Consider the following 13311-nt stretch of genomic DNA (forward strand, 5'->3'; position numbering starts at 1 on the left):
AGCTGATCTAGTTTACTAGGAGCAGCTTTTTATATCTCCATCTATTGTGTAAATTAAAAGGTATTCACATGTCCATAACAGCAAATGGACATGACCTTTTTTTTTTTTTTTTAAATCTTTGACATTATTTGTAGTTCTTTGAGGTACTTATTTTTCATGTATTCAACTTCGCATATGTAAGGTTTGTTTATACTTATTGTCATTGTCCCTGAACCTGTCATGGTGTATATTAGTGTTTTACCCATTTTGAGGGGTTGCAGAGAGCAAATGAGCAGGAGCATGGTGGGGGAGGGGCAGAGGGAGAGGGAGGGAAGGAAGGAAAGGTTCTCAAGCCGACTACCCTCCCTCCCCCCTCCCCTTCTCCCCCCAGCCTGACTCCCCCACCCAACCCCCGGCTGAGGGTAGAGCCTGAGGCAGGGCTGATCCCACGAACCCAAGATCAGGACCCAAGCCACCCAGGAGCCTCACATGTTTCCCCCATCTGAAGCATGCCCACAGGCACAAACACACCTTAAACAAATAAACAGAAACCATGCACAAAAACAGCATTTTCCTTCAATACTAAACTCTTTGTCTACTTTGCCCTTCTTTTTACAACTTGTCTTAACCTCTTCACCTTATCGTCACCTCCAGGTTTCTCTAAACTCAAAATTCTTCTTGGTATTAAGAAATGCTTAGTTTCCCTCACGCCAGTGCACTTGTAAATGAAGCAAATTGGATTCTGCTTTCAGATTTTTTTCAATTTGCTCTAAATTAAGCTCACAGGAGGACTTGTTAATATACGTGGCTAACAAGAGCCGATTTTTACTGAGCACTTAGTATGGTCCGTGCAGAGTACTAAACTCTTTGCATGGATTGTGTAAGTCCTGCATCACAATCACACGATGAGGTATGAATTTTACCCGCTGACAACTGAGGGAAAGTGAAGCCCAGGAAGTTGTGCCCATGTTCTCAAGCTCAACAGTAAAGATCGCCCTAAGATTGCCCCAACCTTAAATGATCACAGAAAAGATACCATATAAGGTTAGAATCCTACTATCCCAAGTCCGGTTGTGAGTGGGATGGCTGGAGATGCTGATTTCTTTATATTCTTACATTCTTCCCATTAGGTTTTAACCCAAGTCAGAGCAGTCAAGATACATACAGTGAGAGTGGAAACGGGAATAGGAAGATAGTGACCCGAGGATGAGATTAGTATACAAAATGGACGCTATGAAATCCTCCTCCTTGGAGATGTGGTTCGGAAAATTGGGCTCTGAGCTCATTAGCAGCCAATGCCAAGGTAAAAATATCATCAGCGACATGATTCGTTGTGTCTACCATGTAAAAACAAACCAGTTGTTCAGGAAAAGTGCAGCTAATCCTGATAATGAGACCTAGACCCTATGATCATAGCAATGATCATAGTGGATTACATATAAATCCCTTGAAAATATGTGTGTCTTCTTAAAACATTTTCATACGGGTTTCTTAACTTTCTAGAGCTGTGTTTTAGTGTCAGAGTCATTACGATCAGGCTTTCCTGCTGGTTAGCATAAATCCGCTTTGTTTCAGTTTTCAGGGTGTGATTTAGTAGGTGCAGCATAAATTCGAATGTTCTGTCCCTCCTCACCCAGTATCCTCAATAGTGTGGTGCCAGGAGTTAACCTAAGGGACAGCCTCTGAAATGGCCCTTCATCTATTAAATATCTTTGTGCCTAGGAGAACAGTTTTCTTTTTCAAAATATTCCAACGTGGTGTATAGGATAGCAGAGGATATTCTGAAGAGCCATTTCTTTATAAGCAAGTTTTGTTGTCACCCGGGAATATTTCATGATTCAGGATTTGTCTCGTTTGTTTTTTCCACGTTTAAATGATTCTCATTTGCTTGCTTTGTTATTCATCACAACCTTAAAGCAGTTTTAAAATTGCATTATTTTTTAGTTACTGATAAATCCTTTATCTGGGGAGAAGAGTATGTGGGTGGAGAAAACATCAGGACTAGTTTGATGTGGAATAAATGTACAGAGATGGCAAGCAAGGAAAATCTATACATTTTTAAACCTGAAATCTGTTTAGCGAAAGAAGATAAATGATGGGATTTCTCTTTGTTAAGAAGGACCATATTGTTTGCAATATTTTCTTAGAGCAATCTCCAGGTTTATGTAGATGAAGTCACTATTGAATAAGTAGTTTTGGAGTATCTGTGAAGGTATATCAGGAGCCATATAACTTGGGGAAAAAGAAAGAGACGGAAAGAAGGAAAACGAGCAAGCACAATGCAGACTTAATTCAGAGTAAGGCCTTCCATTCAATTTATTTAGAGTGTACACACAAGGTAAGTTCTGTGCTTCATGACTCCTCCAAAAGCTAAACGTGGAATTACCATATATTCCTGCAATTCCACTCCTAAGTACATACCCAAAAGAACTGAAAACAGGTATTCAAACAAGTACATGTATTTGTACAGGTGTCTGCAAAACATGGAATAGTATACAGCCAGGATAAGGAGCAAGGTCATGGTACATGCTATGGCATGGTTGAACCTCCAGGATGTTATGGTAAGAAGCCAGAGAGAAGAGCTTACCTATTGGATGACTTTATTTAAAAGAAATATTCAGATAAATCCGTGGAGACCAAACACTGATTGGTGGTTGCCACGGACTGGGGTGGGGGAAGATGGAATGGGGAGAAATTGCTTAATGGTTAAGAGGTTTTACTTTGGGAGGATGGAAATCCTCTGCAAGTGGGTAGAGGTGGCGGCTGTACGACATTGGGAATGTCCTGAAGTTCACTCAGTTCCTCACTTTAAAAAGGTTAATTTTATGTTATGTGATATTCACCTTGTTAAATCAAGAAATAGCCTTATATTACATATTATGGGGAAATGGGGAGAGAGGTAAATGCCAGATCAAACAGCCGAGAAATTCGAAAGTGTTTGCCTCCACGGCAGAAGAGGGGCAGTTTGGGGAGGGAGTGGGGTAGTGTCAGGGTATTTCTGTTTTTAAACCTTGAGATAGCATTTAACCTATTTAACCTGTGTGTGTGCCTTTGTAAAATAAAATGAAAAATTTAAGGTGTTGCTTACCAATATTTTATAGTAATATACAGTAAACAATAATGAAATATCAAGATCCTGGAGAAGTACTGAGTAAAGAAACCAATTAGAATACAGAGGGTTACTTTTTTTTCAAATCTCCTTGTGGAAATGAACTTTGAGTTGGATTTTGAGGTTGAGCTGAATAGAGGCATGAAAGGAATTGTGGGGGGCAACAGAAGGAGGGGAGACAGGCGGAGGGACTGGGCTGAAGCACTATAGCATCGCGAAGGACCTCCCCAAAAACGAAAGGAGAGGTAGCAGGAATCCAAAAACCTATTAGCCCCTTTCCACTTTTGTTATTTACCTGCCCTAAACACCTCTCTTTGCCTTCAGTTTTCCATTTGGTTAAACAAAAAAGGGCATTGGGGTCTCAAAACTCCCTCCTGGACATATTATAAGAATACTCTGTTCTGGGACAGGAAAACCCATCCAAAATTTCAGAGATTAAAAATTCAGTGTAAGTATATTAATCACTTTAAGCCTAGAATTATTATTACACTAACATTCACAGGTCACCCATACAGAAATGGCTCACGTCCTCTAAGGGATAAAAAACCTGTGAGTCTGGGTTTTGCTTAGAAAATTAAAATGAAAAGGTATGAATTCCACTGACACCTTTTTAACTTATCAAAGACCCTAGGAATATTTTTGGATTCAGGGCATTAATAATAGCTTCCACGCACCCAATTTTGTATGGTCTTTTGTTGTCTTTAAGTCCTCGTTTTTAAGGCCCATTAAAAAATCATTTTTAGAATGAAAATGTGAGAATTTCATAAAACATCTGGGAAATTAGCCAGTTGCCCTGAGGAAGTGCCCTTGAAAAGTCAGATAAAACTTCCAGACTGCCATCAGAACCCAGTCCTTCATCCCATCCTGATCACTTCTGCCCCAAAAGTGCAACCACTAAGCAGATTGGAAAGTGGGTTAAGGGCTTTCTGTTCCCAGTATTATTTTAATTTAATGTCTTAGAGTTGTCACCTTTCACCTGCTTGGCTCTGACAGACCCCAGGCACTGCACAGCATGTGGGTAAAATAATAGGTAAAGCATTATCATCTGTTGGAGTCAGGGTCACTATTATGAATAACATCTTTTATTCTTTTTTAAAAAAATAATGAAATCCTGCTATTGCTTTCACTGCTGGGCTGTTATTCCTTTTCAGTGCTTATATAAAAGTATAAGTAAATCAATAATCCCTGTTCTTGGTTACCTAAACCGATCCAAACCAACGAAGGTCATTTGGAATGTTCTCTGAGTATGTTCCCTTTAGTATAAATAAGGTGTTAAAATTTTACTGAAAAATTTCCCTCATTTAGGAATCAGAGTATTTGCCTTCTGGGACAATGGATGAAATTAGCATAACCCCCCCTGTTCAGAGTTGAAAAGAAATCAATCCTGATGCCTAAACACACACAGTGGGTGCTTCTGATAACAATTTTGGAATTTTTCCTTTGCATTTAATCAGGCGCACAAGGTTTCCTGCATTTTCCTTCATTATTCTTGTTTCTATTCAGATTTCCTTTCTTTTTGATTTTCCAGATATTTTGCCATTGCAACCCAAGTGTCCGTTGACAGATGAATGGATAAATAAAATGTGGTAAACACACACACACACACACACACACACACAGGAATATTATTCAGTCTTAAAAAGGAAGAGAACTCTGACCCATGTTACAACAGGCATGAACCTTGAGGACATTATGCTAACTGCAAGAAACCAGTTACATAAAAAGTCCGTTAGGGGCACCTGGGTGGCTCAGTGGGTTAAAGCCTCTGCCTTCGGCTCAGGTCATGATCCCAGGGTCCCGGGACTGAGCTCCGCATCGGGCTCTCTGCCCAGCAGGGAGCCTGCTTCCTCCTCTCTCTCTGCCTGCCTCTCTGCCTACTTGTGATCTCTATCTGTCAAATAAATAAATAATATCTTTAAAAAAAAGTCCATTATAAGGCACCCAGAGTGGTTAGATTCATAGAGACAGAAATAGAATGGTGGTTGCCAAGGGCCAGAGGGAGGGAGAGTCGAGAGTGAGTGTTTAATGGGTACAGAGTGTCAGCTTTGCAAGATGAAAAGAGTTTTGGGGATAAAAGGTGGTGATGATAACCCAGCAGTATGAAGGTAGTTAATGCTACTAAATAGTACACTTAAGATGGTTAAGATGGTCGGGGTGCCTGGGTGGTGCAGTTAGTTAAGTGTCCCACTCCTGGTTTCGACTCAGGTTGTGATCTCAGGGTCTTGAAAGCAAGCCCCACATTGGGCTCCAGGCTCATTTTGGAGTCGGCTTGAGATTCTTCTCTCCCTCTCCCTCTGTGTCTCCTACTTGTGTGGCCTCTCACTTTCTCTCTCAAATCAACAAATCTTTAAAAAAATGGTTTAGATGGTAAATTCTGTGGTAAATTTTACCACAATTAAAATTACATATATATAAATTAAAATATTATGCATATATAGCTATAAACAGTTATAGCACTTTCCATTAGATCTGTTATTAGCTCTGGGATTAGGATACTCATTGTCATGTTAAAGAAAAAACTTCGTAGAATTTGTTATTAATTACCTTAAAATAAATCTGGACAAAAATATGTTCCACTCGATCTAGCTTCTTAAATATAGTCTGTTTCTAGTCTTGATTTTTGGGATGTGCCAGCCTTTGGAGGAACAGACTGCCATATGATGCAATATGTTTTTGCCTTAAATTTTCACAGTTATCAATGAGGAAACTTTTCTCAGTGTAAAGCTGAGGCTCAAAGAGATTAAGTCCCTTACTCCCAAGTCCCCCAGTTCAGCTGCAGCCAGGTCTTCAGCTGAATCTGTGGGATGAGAAGTTCTGGACTGCATGGAATGGAAATCCCAATGGAAAAGGCTTCAATAGGTAGATAGTACAGTTCACATAGCTCCTGATGGCCAGGTTTTGAGTCTAGTAACTTGGGTCTAGCTGTTCTTCTGTTCCTTGTTTAATTCTGCCCTACCTCTTGTGCTGGGCACCATTCTCTGTCTGTGGCAAATGGCCAATGAATTCTTGGGGGTCATCGCACAGACCTCCTCACAGAACTCATTGGACAGGATTGGTTTGCATGCCCATTTTTAGACCAGTCACTGGCCAGCAGAGAGTGATGAACTTATTATAATTTGGGGTCAAGTGGATATTGAGGAATCCAGCACAAGGACCATCATCCTGTCCATGCCACTTGTTTGGGGCTATTGATGTCTTTGATGTCTTTCTGCACTGAATGGCCCTACACTTTTTTTTGGCTTTTTGATGAGTGTGTCCGGTTGGTTAGTTTCTAACTCTTGCTGTCACTGTTTCTAACTCTTGCTTGCACTTTTTGTTAGTGCACTTGTCCCTGCTACTATTCTCATTCCCCCCTGCTTATGTAATTATCTACTTTTTAACTGCTGTGTCCTGGGAAAATGAAAAAAAGTGACCTTATTAGGGGTTTATATACAAATTAAAAAATAGACAAATAGTAATGGTATGTTGGTTTCTTCTAAAACAAAAATGTGTGAGCTTTAATTGGCATCATCCCTTTTTGCTCTGCACATTCATGTTTGTACATTTATTCCTGCTTCGTAAGTTTCTCAGTAGTTGAGACGGGCTAATGAGTAACTTCTAATTGTGAATATTTGAAGTTATACAAAGGAGAACGTAATACTTGTACATTTAATTTTTTTTTTAAATTTTACCAATTTTCTGAGAGAGAGACAGAGCACCAGTAGGGTGGAGGGGGAGAGGGAGAGAGAGAACAGACTCCCCACTGAGCAGGAAGCCGGATGTGGGGCTCTATCCCGGGACCCTGAGATCATGCATGACCTGAGCCAAAGGCAGATGCTTAACCATCTAAGCCACCCAGGCACCCCAATACTTGTACATTTTTTACACAATTAGTAGAATTAGAATTTTTAGCATTCTTAAGGTGTTGTCCAAGATTTGTTTGTTTGTTTGTTTTTGGAGGTGTTACTAGATCAATCTATCTGTCACAGGGGAAGATTTACTTATTATAGGGGAAGATAACGTTGAAAGGTGGACAAGAATCTTATTGTGAAAGATTTTTATTGCCATGTTGGGTAACTTAGCAGATTCTCTCAAATTTTACCCCTGAGTAATTATCCCTAAAGGAGGAAGAAGAGAATGAAGGCATAATCCCAAACTAGGGTAGTTAGCCCTAAGTGGTCTAAAAAAATAAAAATTAAAAAAAATCAAAATTTATTTAAGTCCTCGTGTTGCAATTTATTCCCCTCCATAATATGTGTGTAATTATTTTAATATGAGTTATGCTTTGATTACTTGTCATTGAGTTAATTGATGCACCAGAAAGACATGCCATGTTTATCTGATAGCTTTGCCTTCAGATTGTCCTATGCCCAGGAGAACTTGCTCATCTGGCCATGACCTTGGTCCCAGGTGGAAGTTGAACCCCTCAAGTCCATTCTTTCAGCTATTTGAAGCGGTTGTGTCTGCCTCAGTTTAACCCAGTGGGCTCCCTCCAATACCCGGTATTTTACACCAGATTTTCTAGCAAAGTTCTTGCAGCCTGCCGACCTCATTGATCTTCTTAGGTCTTCAGCTATAACTGCTTCTGTGTTTCTGGCATTTTTCTACCCTTTTAAACCCTGGATTTGGATGCTAGCTATCCTGCTGTCTGCACCCTAGCTCAGCCCATTCCATAAAGGAGTACTGAAAACTGAAGGTTTTCATAAAATAGGGCGACTGAGTCAGAGTCTTTCTGGAAAATTGCCCTGAGAATGGTTTGTGAGAAGGTTTCAGTGGGCAACAGCATAGGGACACCCATTAAAAGACACATTGAAAAAAAGCCTCTTTGGCAGGAAGGCTGGTGTGATTTGATGTTCCTGCATAAAGACTATAGAGAGACTGTGAACTAGGTCTTGAATCAGACTTTTCGCCCTCTTTTGATTAAAGATGGTTATGTGGGCGAAATGTTGATTCATGTGAAATGTTTAGGCATTTCCCTATGTTTAACTTTATGATTGCAATCATGTATGGGATCTATGAGAATAAGACATAATTAAATATAACGCAATAAATGAGCTAGCTTCCCCCTTTCTTCCAAGTAGAATAAAATTAAGAACATTGTAGTTAATGGAATAATTAATGTCCACCACTGATTAGAGTGAATTCTTTGGTTTGGAACAATAAATGTCATTCTGCTTACATACAGGGCTTGTTTATTCATTGAACTTTTGACTTACGGAAACTAGCATTTTACTGTAATAAACACTTGGTTACATCTGTTACAAATTGAACACAATTGGTTATTCCAAGAATAGTGTTCCAACTCTAAACCAAAATTATAAGCAGCTGTCTGCTAATGGATATGCACACCAACTCCTCACCTTTGTGTCCTGTTGTTTAAAAATGTGTGTATCTTAAAAGTCAAGTTCAAATGGATATACTTTCTCACTTGAAAAATATGTTTCAGGGGTTCGTATTCTTTTCTGTGCTCACTCTGAAAAAAATGAACCACTCTGTGTGGAGAGAAAAAGGCTGTTGCAACTTTTTTCTCTGCATTGTCCTTTTATGTGAATTCAAGGAAATATTTCTCTATTTGTTTTATTCACTATTCCAACTAAATTTAGCTTTCTTTTTTTAACTTATGGGCTTTTAAATTCACTTTGTTAGGTTTTGTTTTGTTTTGGTGTTTGATTTTATTTAGTACCAGCTTGGATAATGTTCCTATGACTTTGGGGAAGGTAAAACTAATTTGTTTATAAATGGTAAGCCTAATATTTAAGCATTAGCTTTTCATTTTCTTATTAACTCCTAATGATAAAAAAATTATAATTCACATACGAAAACCTTGGAATATAGAGAATAGTAAAAAGAAATAGAAAAAAAAATTTGTTATCAACCCAATAAAACTAGTGTTATAGTTCTAGAGTATTTAATTCCATGACTTTTTATAGACTTGTTTCTTTTTAAAAGTATAGTTGTCATAATGATGTGTGTACATCCTTACCTTTTTTTCATCAAATGTTTATTAACATTGCTTTTTTGTTGCATGATGTTCAAAACTATCAACTTTTATGCCTTTGAGGAGATACATGATGATTTTCTAAATATTTTCCATGTTGTTGAATATTTACTTTTCACTATGATGAATAAACTATAAAAATAAAGATTATAAAAAATAAGATATTTGGCTTAAAGTAGAAGAATATTTTCAGATGCTAAAATGTTTTGCTAATTGACTTTTTAGTAGTATCTTAGGATAAACAAGTTCCAGGATTTTAAGTGTACAATAGAATTATAGCTATATAATAGTTGATAATTTAGTTGACTGTAATATGTGGCTTCAAGAGGCAATTTTCTGGATTTTAGGTGAGACTGAATCTTTTTCCAAGTTTATTTTCTGGGTGCATTTGGTCTCTTGTAAATTGTTCTTTGTTACCTGACAACTTATCTACTGTATTTCTAACATTTGTCTTATATATCTGCATATTAACTTATTGCTCTTTATCATGCTAAGAAGTGTAAAATTTTTCTTTCAGATGTTTTTACCATGTAGTATTTGATACATACAAAATGTTGAAACACATGTGTAAGTTGTAAAAATAAATCTATGATACCAAGGTAACTGGAACCCAGCAGCTTAACCAGAACATCAGCATTTACCTTAATGCTGTCTTTCCCCCATCAGTTCACTGGTGTGTTCTTCCTAGCCTCCCCTTCACTGGTAAGCACCAGTCTATGGGATTTCTTATTCTCTTAGGCTAAGTTAGAAGAAATAGAAAATCTGAACAACTTGATTACTAGTAATGAAATTGAATCAATAATCAAAAAACTCTTGGGGCTCCTGTGTGGCCTAGTCAGTTAAGGATCTGACTCTTGGTTTTACCTCAGGTCATGATCTGGGGTTGTGGGATCAAGCCCCACTTCGTTCTCCAAGCTCGGTGAGGAGTCTCTTAAAGTTTCTTTCTTGCTCTCCCTCTGTCCCTCTGCTTGCTCATTCTCTCTCTCAAATACATAGATAAATCTTAAAAAAACAAAAACCCCCAACAAACAAAAGTCACAGACCAGATGGCTCTACAGGTGAATTCCCCCAACCATTTAATAAAGAATTAATATCTATTATTAAATTTTTCCAAAAAATTGAAGAGGTTGGAACGCTTCCAAATTCATTCTGTGAGGCCAATGGCAAACCAAAAACACGACAGTATAGAAAAAAAGGAGTATAGGCCAATATCACTGATGAACATAGATACAGATATTAGCAAACTGAATTCACCAGTACCTTAAAGGGACCATATGCCATGACCAAATGAAATTTATTCAGCACTGCAAGGATGACTCAATAGCCACAAATTCAGTGTAATACATCACATTAGTAAAATGAGGGCTAAAAATCATATGAGCATCCTAATTGATGCAGAAAAAACATTTGACAAAATTCAACATCAATTTATGATAAAAACTCCAAATTATGATAAAAACTCAACAAACTGGATATAGCAGGCCTATATCTCACCATAATAGAGACCATAATACATGACAAACCCACAGCTAACATCATACTCAAAGATGAAAAGCTGAAAGCTTTTCCTGTATGATCAGGAACAAGACAAAGATGCACATTCTTGCCTTTTTTATTCAACATAGTACTGGAAGTCCTGGCCACAGCAATCAGATAAGAAAAACAATTAAATTGCCTCCAAATCAGTGAGGAAGGAGTTAAACCATCAGTATTTGCAGATGACATGATACTATGTATAGAAAACCCTAAAGTCTCCAGTGAAGAATGATTAGAACTAATAACTGTATTCAGTAAAGTCACAGGATACAAAATTAATATACAGAGATCTGTTGCATTCCTGCACACTAGTTAACCAACAGAAAGAGAAACTAAGAAAATAGCCCCATTTATAATAGCATCAAAAGAATAAAATTAACCAAGGAGGTGAAAGACTTGCACATTGAAGTTATTTTTAGGGTTTTGTCACATATGTTTGCATTTTTAAAGCAATGCTTTGTTTGCTTTTGCTTTTTTTAATTTTAAAAAATTGTATACCATAGATACATTCTATGCAGCTTGGTACTTCATCTGCAATATGACATTTCTGTGAATTATCTGTGTTGTTGCATTTAGACTTAGTATATCCATATTTATCCTGATAAATTTTTTGGTTGAGAGAATGTACTACAGTTTATTCATCTGTTCTCTGGTTGATGAGCATTTGAGTTTTTTCCAGTTTGTTACTATTGTAAATAATGGTACTGTGAATGCTGCTGTAGGTATTGACTAATATGCATGTACAAGAATTCTCTAAAGTGTCTTCCTGAGAACAGAATTGGTGGGTTATAGAGTATGAAGAACTTCAATTTATGTGAAAGCGGCATTTGTTTTTGAAGTGGCATACCATTTTAGCTCTCCCAGTGATGTGTAAGAGTTCTTATTGATCTGCATCCTTGTGTATGCTTTGTATTGTTTTCCATAAATATGTGGAAGTAAAATGGTACATTATTATGATTTTACAATTACGTTTTCCTGATTACTAGTGGGATTGAGCATCTTCTTCTTAGTTTATTTACCATTTGTGGTCCCTCTTCTGTGAAATGCCTGTTATGTCTTTTGCCTGTTTTACTGTATTACTTGTTTTATTCTCATTGGGTTCAAGGACTTTAAAAATATATGTTGAATGCTATTCTATATATATGTGTGTGTGTGTGTATTTTATATATATACAAAAATATATATAATGAATGCTATTCTTTTGATGGTTATATGTATTGCAAATAGTCTTCTTCCAGTGTTTGGCTTGTCTTTTAACTTTCTTTATGATACCTTTTTTAAAAAATACAGCTTAATTGGGGCACCTGGGTGGCTCAGTGGGTTAAGCCGCTGCCTTCAGCTCAGGTCATGATCTCAGGGTCCTGGGATCGAGTCCTGCATCGGGCTCTCTGCTCAGCAGGGAGCCTGCTTCCTCCTCTCTCTCTCTCTGCCTGCCTCTCTGTCTACTTGTGATCTCTCTCTGTCAAATAAATAAATAAAATCTTTAAAAAAATACAGCTTAATTGAGTTTTGATTAACCTTCGATAAACTGCACTTATTTTAAATGGGCAACTAAATAAAATTTGACATCTGTATACATAGGAAGCCATCAGCACAATCAAGATAATGAACTTACTCAGCACTCTCAAAAGTTCCCTTGTTCCTCTTAGTAATCCTTTTCTCTTATTCCCTACACTCCCCATCTCCAGGTATCCACTGATCTATTTTCTGTCACCTAGATTAATTTACATTTTTTAGAGTTTTATAGAAAGGAAATCATATGGTCTGCATTCAGTTTTGTCTGGCTCCATTCACTTAGTGCAGTTATTTTGGATTCATCCATGTTGTTGCATATATAGTTAATTCGTTTTTATTACCGAGTAATACTCAATTATATGGATAGGCTACAATTTATCTATCCCCCCCATTTTTAATAAGATTTTATATATTTGAGAGAGAGTGTGTGCATTAATGGGGGCAGGGGGAAGGGCAGAGGGAGAGGGAGAAGCAGATTCCCCACTGAGCAGGGAGCTTGATGCGGGGCTTGATCTGAGGACCCAGGATCATGACCTGAGCTGAAGGTAGACACTTAACCAACTGAGCCCCTCAGGTGCCCCATCCATTTCGCTTTGGTTGCATATTTGCATTGTCTCAATTTTTAGGCTGTTAAAGCCATTCACAGAAGCCTTTGGATGAACATGTATTTCTTTTATCTTTTAGCATACCGAGTAGTAGAATGGCTGGGTGTATGATTGGTGTGCATTTAAATTTTAAGAGAGTGCCCAACTGTTTTCCAAAGTAGTTATACCATTTTACACTACAGCTAGCAGTGCATGAGGGTTTCTTCAGGGTATCTTTCTAGGAACAGAAATTCTTAATTTTAAGATGGTTGAATGTATTGATAATTTCTTTTATTACCTCTTCATGTTACTTAAGAATTTCCTTCCAACCTGAGACCATAATGATATTCTCCTATATGTTTAAGTTTTTTAGGTTTTCACTTTTGAATTCAAGTCTTTAATCCCTTGGTGTGGTGAGTGTGCTGTGATTTGGAATCCAATTTCGTTTTTCCCATGTGGATAATGAGTTGTCTTGGCATCTTATATTAAACTTGTATCCTTTCTCTTGTGATCTTTAATGCCACCTCTGCCGTACATCACATTTTCATGTGTAAGAGGCTCAGAGGGTCATCTCTGTTCTGTCTCATTTGTCTGTCCGTAAGTTAGTGCCA

Source organism: Neovison vison, chromosome 12 (assembly GCF_020171115.1).
Source record: "Neovison vison isolate M4711 chromosome 12, ASM_NN_V1, whole genome shotgun sequence".
In the NCBI taxonomy this organism is placed as follows: Eukaryota; Metazoa; Chordata; class Mammalia; order Carnivora; family Mustelidae; genus Neogale; species Neogale vison.